The 9143-nt window shown below is 39.4% G+C and overlaps 1 long non-coding RNA gene across 1 annotated transcript in view; it reads left to right on the forward strand.

Moving 5' to 3' along the window:
• The window catches only part of LOC110039609 (uncharacterized), a 71060-nt gene that overhangs the window by 43753 nt on the left and 18164 nt on the right, over positions 1-9143 (forward strand). The window contains exons 4-7 of the long non-coding RNA XR_016204315.1: positions 4837-4860; positions 5799-5822; positions 7322-7345; positions 8554-8589. This is a non-coding gene — a long non-coding RNA (uncharacterized LOC110039609). The remainder of the gene's footprint in view (positions 1-4836; positions 4861-5798; positions 5823-7321; positions 7346-8553; positions 8590-9143) is intronic.

The following is a 9143-nucleotide window of genomic DNA, read 5'->3' on the forward strand; positions in this document are numbered from 1 at the left end:
AGGCAAATCGTTTATGTGTATCACAAATAATAGAGGCCCCAACAAGGAACCCTGAGGAACACCGAAGTCGAGAGGAAGGCTGGATGATAACTCCTTCCCATATTGAACTCGCTGCGAGCGGGTGGTGAGATAGTTTCTGAACCAGCCGAGACTGTGCCCTCTAACTCCATAGTGCTCTAGCTTGTGAAGGAGACATTTGTGGTCAACAAGATCAAAAGCCTTTTTTAAGTCAATAAAGGCAGCGCCAGTCAACTGTTGTTTGTCTATGTGTTCTAATATATGATCAACCAAGTGGACAACCGCGGTTTCGGTAGAATGCTTCTTACGCAAGCCGGATTGATATACCGATAGAACTTTGTTAACCTCAAAAAATGCTAACAGTTGAACTTGGACCGCACGTTCCATGACCTTGGAAACGAGGGGGAGAACTGAAATCGGACGATAGCTGTTCTCGTCATCCTTTTTTCCTGCCTTAAAAATGGGAGTTACTTTAGGCTCCTTCCACTGAGATGGGATTTAACCAGACGAAATTGTGAGGTTTATGAGATAAGTGATTGGCTTGGCTATTACAGAGGATGCGTCTTTGAGGAGTTTTGCGGGGATTTTGTCAAGCCCGGTAGCTTTGGATGATTTTAGCTTTGACAGCTCATGGCGCACGAAACTGGCGCTAACTTCTTGCAGAGTAAAGTCATTGTTAACTCTGGGGGCTAAAATTCTTGGCAAGGTATGGTCTTTGAAGACGCTGCATAGATTCTTTGCAATTGATGAAAAGAACTTGTTAAAGTTCGTTGCCGACATTGTTTCTGATCCTCCGGACCCAGATTTCTTTTGTTTAGGTAAGATCTTGTTTAGTGTTCGCCACATTTCTTTCGAGCTTTGATCATTTGAGAGCTGGCTGGAGTAATAACAACATTTTTCTTTACGCATTTTTGTGTTCACAGCATTACGTAATCTTTTGTAGTTGCTCTAGTGAAGCTCTTTGTTTGTTGACATCGCTTTTTTGTGTTAATGATCACGCTGGTGCATGAGGTCTTTTATTTCTGGCGTTAGCCATGGCACGGATCTTCCGCGGACACGGCGCGTGACAACGGGCGCGTGTTCATCGGCCGCTGTGAGAAATAGGTCTTTGAATGACTGCCACGCATCATTAGGAGTTTGGTCAAGTTCTAAGATATCCCATGGGATGCTGTTTAGATCCTCGCAAAACAAAGCGGGGTCGTAATGTTTATAATTCCTGGCCTCAACAATCCTTGGCGGTGGAAGCGGTATTCTGTGAAGTTTCCTAATTCCAAAAATGGCCTAGTGATCGGAAAAACCGATCTGTAATACTCCAGATACATAAAGTTCAGGCTTTGAAGTAAAAAATAAATCAATAAGAGTTCTAGAATTTTGAGTAATCCTGGTAGGGTCGGTAATGAGCTGCTTCAAGTTGAATAAGTTTGCAATGCGCTGGAAATTTTTTGTCGCCGCATTTGGTGAAGTATAATCAAAATTGAAATCAACAAGTAGAACAGTTTCGAGACTTTCATTTACGTGGTTATTTAACATTTCCTCCAAGCTGTCCGTCAATGTCGAAGCGTCGAGGATTGGTGGTCTGTAAATAGCCCCAAACAGGATCTTTTTACTGTTCGGTTGTGATAACTCAAACCAAAGAGCTTCGATATTGTCGGCGGGAGTATCGAGGCGATTTAAACTCAAATTATCTGCTATGTAAACAGCTATACCACCCCCATGGCGGTCTCTGTCTCTTCTCATTAGCTGATACCCAGGGAGAGAAAGCTCGACATCCGAGAAAGAGTCGTCCAGCCAAGTTTCATTAAGGGACAGGACGTGAGGTTTGAACTTGTCACAAAACAGCCGCAACTCGTCCATCTTATTCCTCAGACTACAGATGTTGATGTGAAATGCCCGGAGACCTTTCGTTTCGAAAGGCAGTGATGTTGCAGGCCCTGGATTTGAAGACACATCGTTAGCCAGGAGTACTAGGTTTGCAGCTAGTGTGATATTCAGAAGTTTCGCGGCAAGGACTAGCTTCGACGTCGGCGCCATTTTAGAAGATGATTTGGAACTTGACTTCGTTTCGGATGGTGCAGAGTCGATTTTAGGTCGGTTTAGGTTCTGGGATGTCGATAGAATCTGTAGCCTATCATGCATAGGCAGTTTGGAAGCATTATTGAAGAACTGGACAGCGATTAAACCAACTAAGAGATAGATTATTAGGGAGCGAGAGAAACGTGACCAGCCCGCCATTAGGACGAGGAGACGCGCGGAGACGCGATACGGGCGAGCATGATTTTTGTCGCAGCTCTTTGCTCATCCCCACGCGGCTGATCCCAAGACTAAACCTCAGAAAAGTGAGGGAATATTCGTAGTCTGTGTGGAAAACTACTAAATAAGCAATCTCATAACGGAAGACCACGATCTCTTCAGTAAAAGCCTTGTGGGTGCTCACGGAGAAGAAAACTTTGATTCGTTTAATGTAACTGGTTTGCTGACATTTTGCTTGCGAATAGCGATGAGTTTAACTTAAACCTGCCGAAATTTTCTCGTCCTCTTTACTTTTGTTGTTGTTGTTGTTGTTATCAGGCTTTTTGGCACTTCCATAAATGATTGAGAAGAAAATAAAAGAAAATGGTGAACATTTTTGTATTTTAGTTTGCTACTTTTTCAACGCAAAATGAAACCGGTCTAGATGCCGGTCTAGATGGGAAAGTCTAGACCGCGGTCAATATCGATTTCAGCCAATCAAATTCGTGAATTCGGTAGTTCCCAGTCCTTGTGAGACACAGCTATATAAAAATAAGTAATAATAGTAACTAGTAATGATTAACAATTAGATTATGAGCTCGAGATTTCTATGAGGTGATAGCTGATGAGGCCGAAGAAATGGAAATCGAGAGCGATTAATCTAATTGTTTTAGTAGAATTCTTACTAAAATTTACTGCAAATAACGGTTTCCAATTATTTCTTGACGTGTTATTAAACTTTGCGCCTGAAAGTGATCGCTCGGATTAAATTGTCATTTAAAATTGAAGCTGTCTGCGCGTGCATCAGTTTTTTCAATAATTTCAACCTTTTTAAAAGTCAAGAAACCGTAAACGTCCTTCGTTTAGACTCCTCAGGAATTTAATTATCCATATGCATCAAAATGTTCCTCCAACACTTTGGAAAAACGCAAAAACGTCGTCATTTTCCAGACGACCTTCAGCCACTACACACTAATGGCTGATAGTGTTTAATGGTTTAGCAAATCAGATTACCGCATTTGCATTAGTATATTAGTAGAATTCTAAAAACACTAGTTAGTGCACGAGTCAAGCTGTCAAATATCAAAACTTTAACAATAAGAGTTTGTTTTCCAAGTTTAAAACCGTTACTGATAACATCACTTTGTGCATGATGCAAGGTATCAAATGTCAAAGCTTAAAACGTGTCATTCATCAAAGCTTGAATAAGAGTATGTGCAATACCCACAGAACTGAATTTGCTAGTGATATAATTGGTTGAACTTATTTCGCTTGACCAAGCTGGTGTAATCTTGCCATAAATCGGTGACTGACCGACCAAAAACCAACCTACAGAACTAGGTTTATTTCAGTTTTGTGATTATAAGGGCTGACCACATGGCTCCAATATTGTCGCCGAGCTGAATGGCTCGGCAGTGTATAAAGAAAAAGACATCACTTCTTGAAGCCGTCGCCAAGCAAAAAAACTCGATGGGTTGAATTACTCGTGGCCGCATATCACGGCTGTAAGGCTCGATGGCCACTGGGTGCAACAGCTGATCAGGGTTAACTCAAATCGCGATAGTGTGACATCGATCTGTGTGGTCGTGCACACTTCTCTCAACTTTGATTGATACAGCCTGAAAGATTTTTGAACATTACACTACTCCTTTTCAAAAGCAATAATCAACGTTAGAACGGGAAAAGGAATCCAAGCCCACACTCCACGACTCAACAAAAGAAAGCGTCAAAAGAACGAACATAGAAACGTAGAGATACCTTGTTCGACAGATGAAGTCACATGGACCAGTGTACCGTAGCACTCTTACACAGGACCGCTACGGAATTTCAAGAGGCGAGACTATTTGGAAGTCCACCAAAATCTCGATTTCGCTTGCCTAACAAATTTATGAAGGCGTTCTACGAACGTTAACGCAATAAAACCTTTACCTGAAAACTGAAAACAGTTAACCTAACTTTAAAATAACCTTAACAGTGTCAGTCCTATTAAGCTTACATAGACACATCGTACGTGGCACACTTAAGCGTGTTTTCGCCATAGGAAACACGACAAATTGTTACAAAAATCCCAACGGGGAGCGTAAAGCATCATCAATCCCATAGATCATTTAGTATTCCAAGATGGCGGCCACCGGGAAACTGCAAGGGTAAAAGCGCGAAATTTAAGTCAATATTCTGGAAAATAGTTGAGATCTATAAGATTTTACACATTTATCTGGATTTTGTGAGAGGTTTGGAGCAATTTGAAGTATTAATGTTATAACACCACTCGTTCCCTTAAAGTTCTGATCGTTTGTTGATCCACTGCTGCCCTCAGTGACCGATAGAGTTAAAACTGTGTTTAGTTGTCGTTTAGCAGGAGTAATACATTTGCAACTCTCTTGTGGACTCTAATATTAGTTTTAGTATTAAGTCCCAAATGCAAATGGCGATACCAAGTACTGAATTAAAATCAGTAAGTTGAATTATCCAAAGATTTAACCAGAATCACGAGCTACACTACATTTTTCGTTTTTTGATTCTAAACAGCTTTCATTGCTCTAGGCATTATATAATACTAACATCAACTTTTTGCTTGCTTTCTCGCAGAAAAAAACAAGGTAGTAAAAAAAGGTAAGCACCATCACAGTTAACGAATCGGGTAACATGAATGTTTATATGCAGTTGAAATTAATTCAATAAGTAATCTTCGCCCTTTGATAGTGAAAATATACAGTCTAAGAAAACAGAGCGCACAGAAAAAAATGGTCTGTTCGGTAGATGACTTTGGGGAACAACCGCTGAGAAGAAAATCGCTTCAAACGTGTTTTGGGAATTCAGAGAAGTGTTAAAATATAAATAAAATAAATAAATAAGCAAAATAAATCGACTTTGTTTAACAAGAGTGAAACTTAACAGTCGTTGACTGACAAACCTGTGGCCCTCCAATTCCGGATCAAATTGGAAAGCGCACGAAAAGAGGAAAAATTGAGGACTGTTTTTTAAACTGAATTTCAGCTCCCACACACTCTGATATAATTTATTACGTTTTATTAACCTGTGGGCACTGGTCAAGTTCATTTTAAAATTAACTAATTATTGTTTTGCCGTATTTGCAAGCAACTGAACGGTAACAGCGTTAGGAAGCGAATGACACTCGTCATAACACTTTTCTGGTGACTTTTAACAAACGTCAAGCTAACCTCTAAAAATAATCACTGTGAAATGGAACAGCCGTTAGTTGCGTCTCTTCTAGATACATGGAAAAGCTCATTAAATACGTATTAAATGGCAGTTTTACTGCCCCTTTACCATACCTCAACTCGTGAAACACCCTACCCTTTCATGTACCTCTGGCCTAGAAAAGGTACTCCTTTCGGGCGAAGCATCCCCGTATAATGTATTATAGAAAGTAGACTTCGGAATACCTTGGGTGCAACAGCTGATCAGGGTTAACTCGCGACCCAAAATCATGAGCTAAACTATATTTTTCGTTTATTGATTCTAGAGAGCTTTAATTGCACTAGGCATTATTCAATACTAACGTCAACTTTTCACTTGCTTTCTCGCAGTCGTAGACTATGCAGCTGGAGAAGGTAAGCATTAACACAGTTAACGGACCGGTTAACCTGAGAGACTAGAAAAGGTACCCCTTTCAAGCGAAACATTCCCGTATAATGCATTATAGGAGGTAGTCCTTCCCCCTCTGCCCCGAGTGCAAGGGTTTCTTTTAATCAGTTGCAGCCACTTGGTATGAAATTTTAATTTAAAATAGGTTGTGGATGTGTTGAAGTTTTCCCACGAAAAAGCATTATTGTTTACTTGAGTATGCTTGTCCAAAACGGACAATATATCATAATGTATTTATTTACATCAGGTTTTGTATATCTATGTCAAGATTAGATATACATAAATCAAGATTTGCATACATCTGAAACAAGATTTGAATATACATATCAAGATTTACGCACACGTATCAAGATCCGTATGCGAGTACATCAAGTCTAATAGAAATAATATTTATTAAGTTCTTCATACACGGATCGCTTTAGTGCCAAGTAACCAGGCAAACATTTGACTTAGTATTTCATACAAGCCTATCACAATATCGATGTAAAAATGCTGATATGCATGTGTTAAAGATCTTGATGTGTAAATCCAAATCTTGATGTAGGTATGCGAACTTTGATATAATATTCGATGGTCGATCTGTGTATGAGGAACTTGATAAACATTTATAATTTAGACTTAATGTACTCGCACGCGGATCTTGATACGCGTACGCCAATCTGGATATGAATATTCAAATCTTGTTTTAGATGTATGCACATTTTCATATACGTAATCTAATCTTGACATAGATGTACAAAACGTGACGTAAATAGTTTAATACATCTTGAGATATTGTCCCTTTTGGACGAGCATATTTACAGCTGTATTGTAGGTTCATAATAATACTTTTTAGCGTTCAATCCCAAATTGTAATGGCGAAACCAAGTTAATTAAGGTCAATACGAAGGCTTAACCAAAGATTTAACCAGAATCGCGCGGTACACTATATCTTTTGTGCCCGGCCTGATCAATCGATGACAATGGATGATTGGAAATCCGATCGATTAATCGATATCAATCGATGACAATCAGTTAATTGTTATCGATTGCTATCGGCCAATCGATGACCAATCAATAATCACAAGTTAGAGTAGAAGTAACTGGCGTAGCGCTTATTGCGTTAGTAACTTCTTTGGCAAGTCCAGATACGATACGTATTTTATATACCCGCCCAAAAAATATGGAAGTCGATGAAATTGCTAGTCGATGATAATCGATGACAAGCGATGGCAATCGATGACAATCGATGACAATCGATGACAATCGATGGCAATCGAAAATCACAAAATTTTTGTTCGTCGATTGACCATCGATTTCCGATGTCAATCGATTAATTGTTATGTTCTAGATTGCTATCGATTGTTATCCATTATCAGTTTCATGGATTGATCAGGCCGGGCTTTTGTTCATTGATTCTAGACAGCTTTAATTGCTCTGGCCATCATTCAATACTAACGTAAATTTTTCGCTTCCTTTCTCGCAGTAAGAGACCACGTAATTGAATCAGGTAAGCACCATCACAATTAACGAACCGGTTAACATGAGAGTTTATATGAAGTTGAAATTAATTCAATAAGTGAGTAATCTTCGCACTTTGATAGTGACAGTAAAAAAAAAAACAGAGCGGACAGAAAAAAAATGGTCTGTTCGGTAGATGACTTTGGGGAACAACCGCTGAGAAGAAAATCGCTTCAAACGTGTTTTGGGAATTTAGAGAAGCGTCAAAATATAAATAAAATAAATAAATAAAACGAAATAAATCGACTTTGTTTAATTAACGAGGGTGGCACTTAACATTCGTTGACTGACAAACCTGTGGCCCTCCAATTCCGGATCAAATTGGAAAGCACACGAAAAGAGGAAAAGTTGAGGATTTCTTTTTTTAAAATGAATTTCAGCTCCCACACAATCTTATATAATTTATTACGTTTTGTTAATCTTTGGTCACTGGTCAAGTTCATTTCAGAATTAACTAATTATTGTTTTTCCGTATTTGCAAACTGAACGGTAACAGCGTTAAGAAGCGAATGAAATTAAGTTTGCTCTTCTTTGAGGCCGTCATAACACCTTTCCGGTGACTTTTAAAATAAGTACGTGAAATGGATCAGCCGTTAGTTGCGTTTGCTCCAGATACATTAAAAAGCCCTTTAAATACGTATTAAATGGCAGTTTTACTGCCACTTTTCTACAACTCGTGAAACACCCTACCCTTTTATGTACCTCTGGCCTAGAAAAGGTAACTCCTTTCGGGCGAAGCATCCCCGTATAGTGTACTATAGGAAGTAGTTCTCCCCCCTCTCCCCCGAGTGCAACGGTTTCTTTTAATCAGTTCCAGCCACTTTGTATGAAATTTCTAGAATAGGTTTTTCATAATAAAGTTTTCCCACGAAACAGCATTATTGTTTACTTGAGATCTACTTTTGGTGATCTGCTTTTTTACTTGTTGCCGACTAGAGTTAAAACTGTGTTCAGTAGTCGTTAGGTAAGATCGAACAATTCACAGCTGTCTTGTAGGTTCTTAATTGTATTTTTTAGTATTAAATCTCAAATGGAAATGGCGATACCAAGGAAATTAAAATCAGTAAATTGAATTGTCCAAAGATTTAACCAGAATCACGAGGTACACTGTATTTTTCTTTCGCTGATTCTAGGCAGCTTTAATTGTTCTAGGCATCATTCGATACTAACGTCAACTTTTCGTTTGCTTTCTCGCAGTGGGGTCCGACATCGCAGAGGCGGTTTGTGAAGCAGGTAATCATCATTTGAAGGCCCATTTTCGCAATTGATCTAACGGGGTCTTTCGTTTTTGTTTTGAAATCGCGCTGTTGTTAAATGATGCCTCTGATTGGTCAAGTATTTTGATCGGACTTCTGATCTGGTCCATCACGCCGAGTTGTCGCTTGAACGGTTGCGCAAAGTAAAAACACTGCAAATTCAACTTGAATATTTCTCCATTGAAACCGGGAACAGTCCGTTGACAGGTTTAAAATCAATACAGCAAAGTATTGAATAATCAATTATTGATAACACTCGCTGATAATGTGCCGAAGACCGTGACAACAAATCCACGAGAAGCATGTCACCTTGAAGCGTTTAACCCTGGTTCAATGCTGCCCATTATTCCGAACCAATCAAATTTAACTTCCCAATATGGAGCAACGGCTCTCGCGTGGATATGTGATCTTCCCGCGGACTACACGTGCACACGGTTCACATGACAGTACTCTACGAATCATATGTCGTCTTAGCCGGAGTAATGGCGGACACATTTCGTTGCGCGTTGAGAGTAGGTTGTCGTTTCTGGA

Source organism: Orbicella faveolata, unplaced genomic scaffold (genome assembly GCF_042242905.1).
Source record: "Orbicella faveolata isolate gen_17 unplaced genomic scaffold, um_ofav_v1 contig_47, whole genome shotgun sequence".
Lineage (NCBI taxonomy): Eukaryota > Metazoa > Cnidaria > Anthozoa > Scleractinia > Merulinidae > Orbicella > Orbicella faveolata.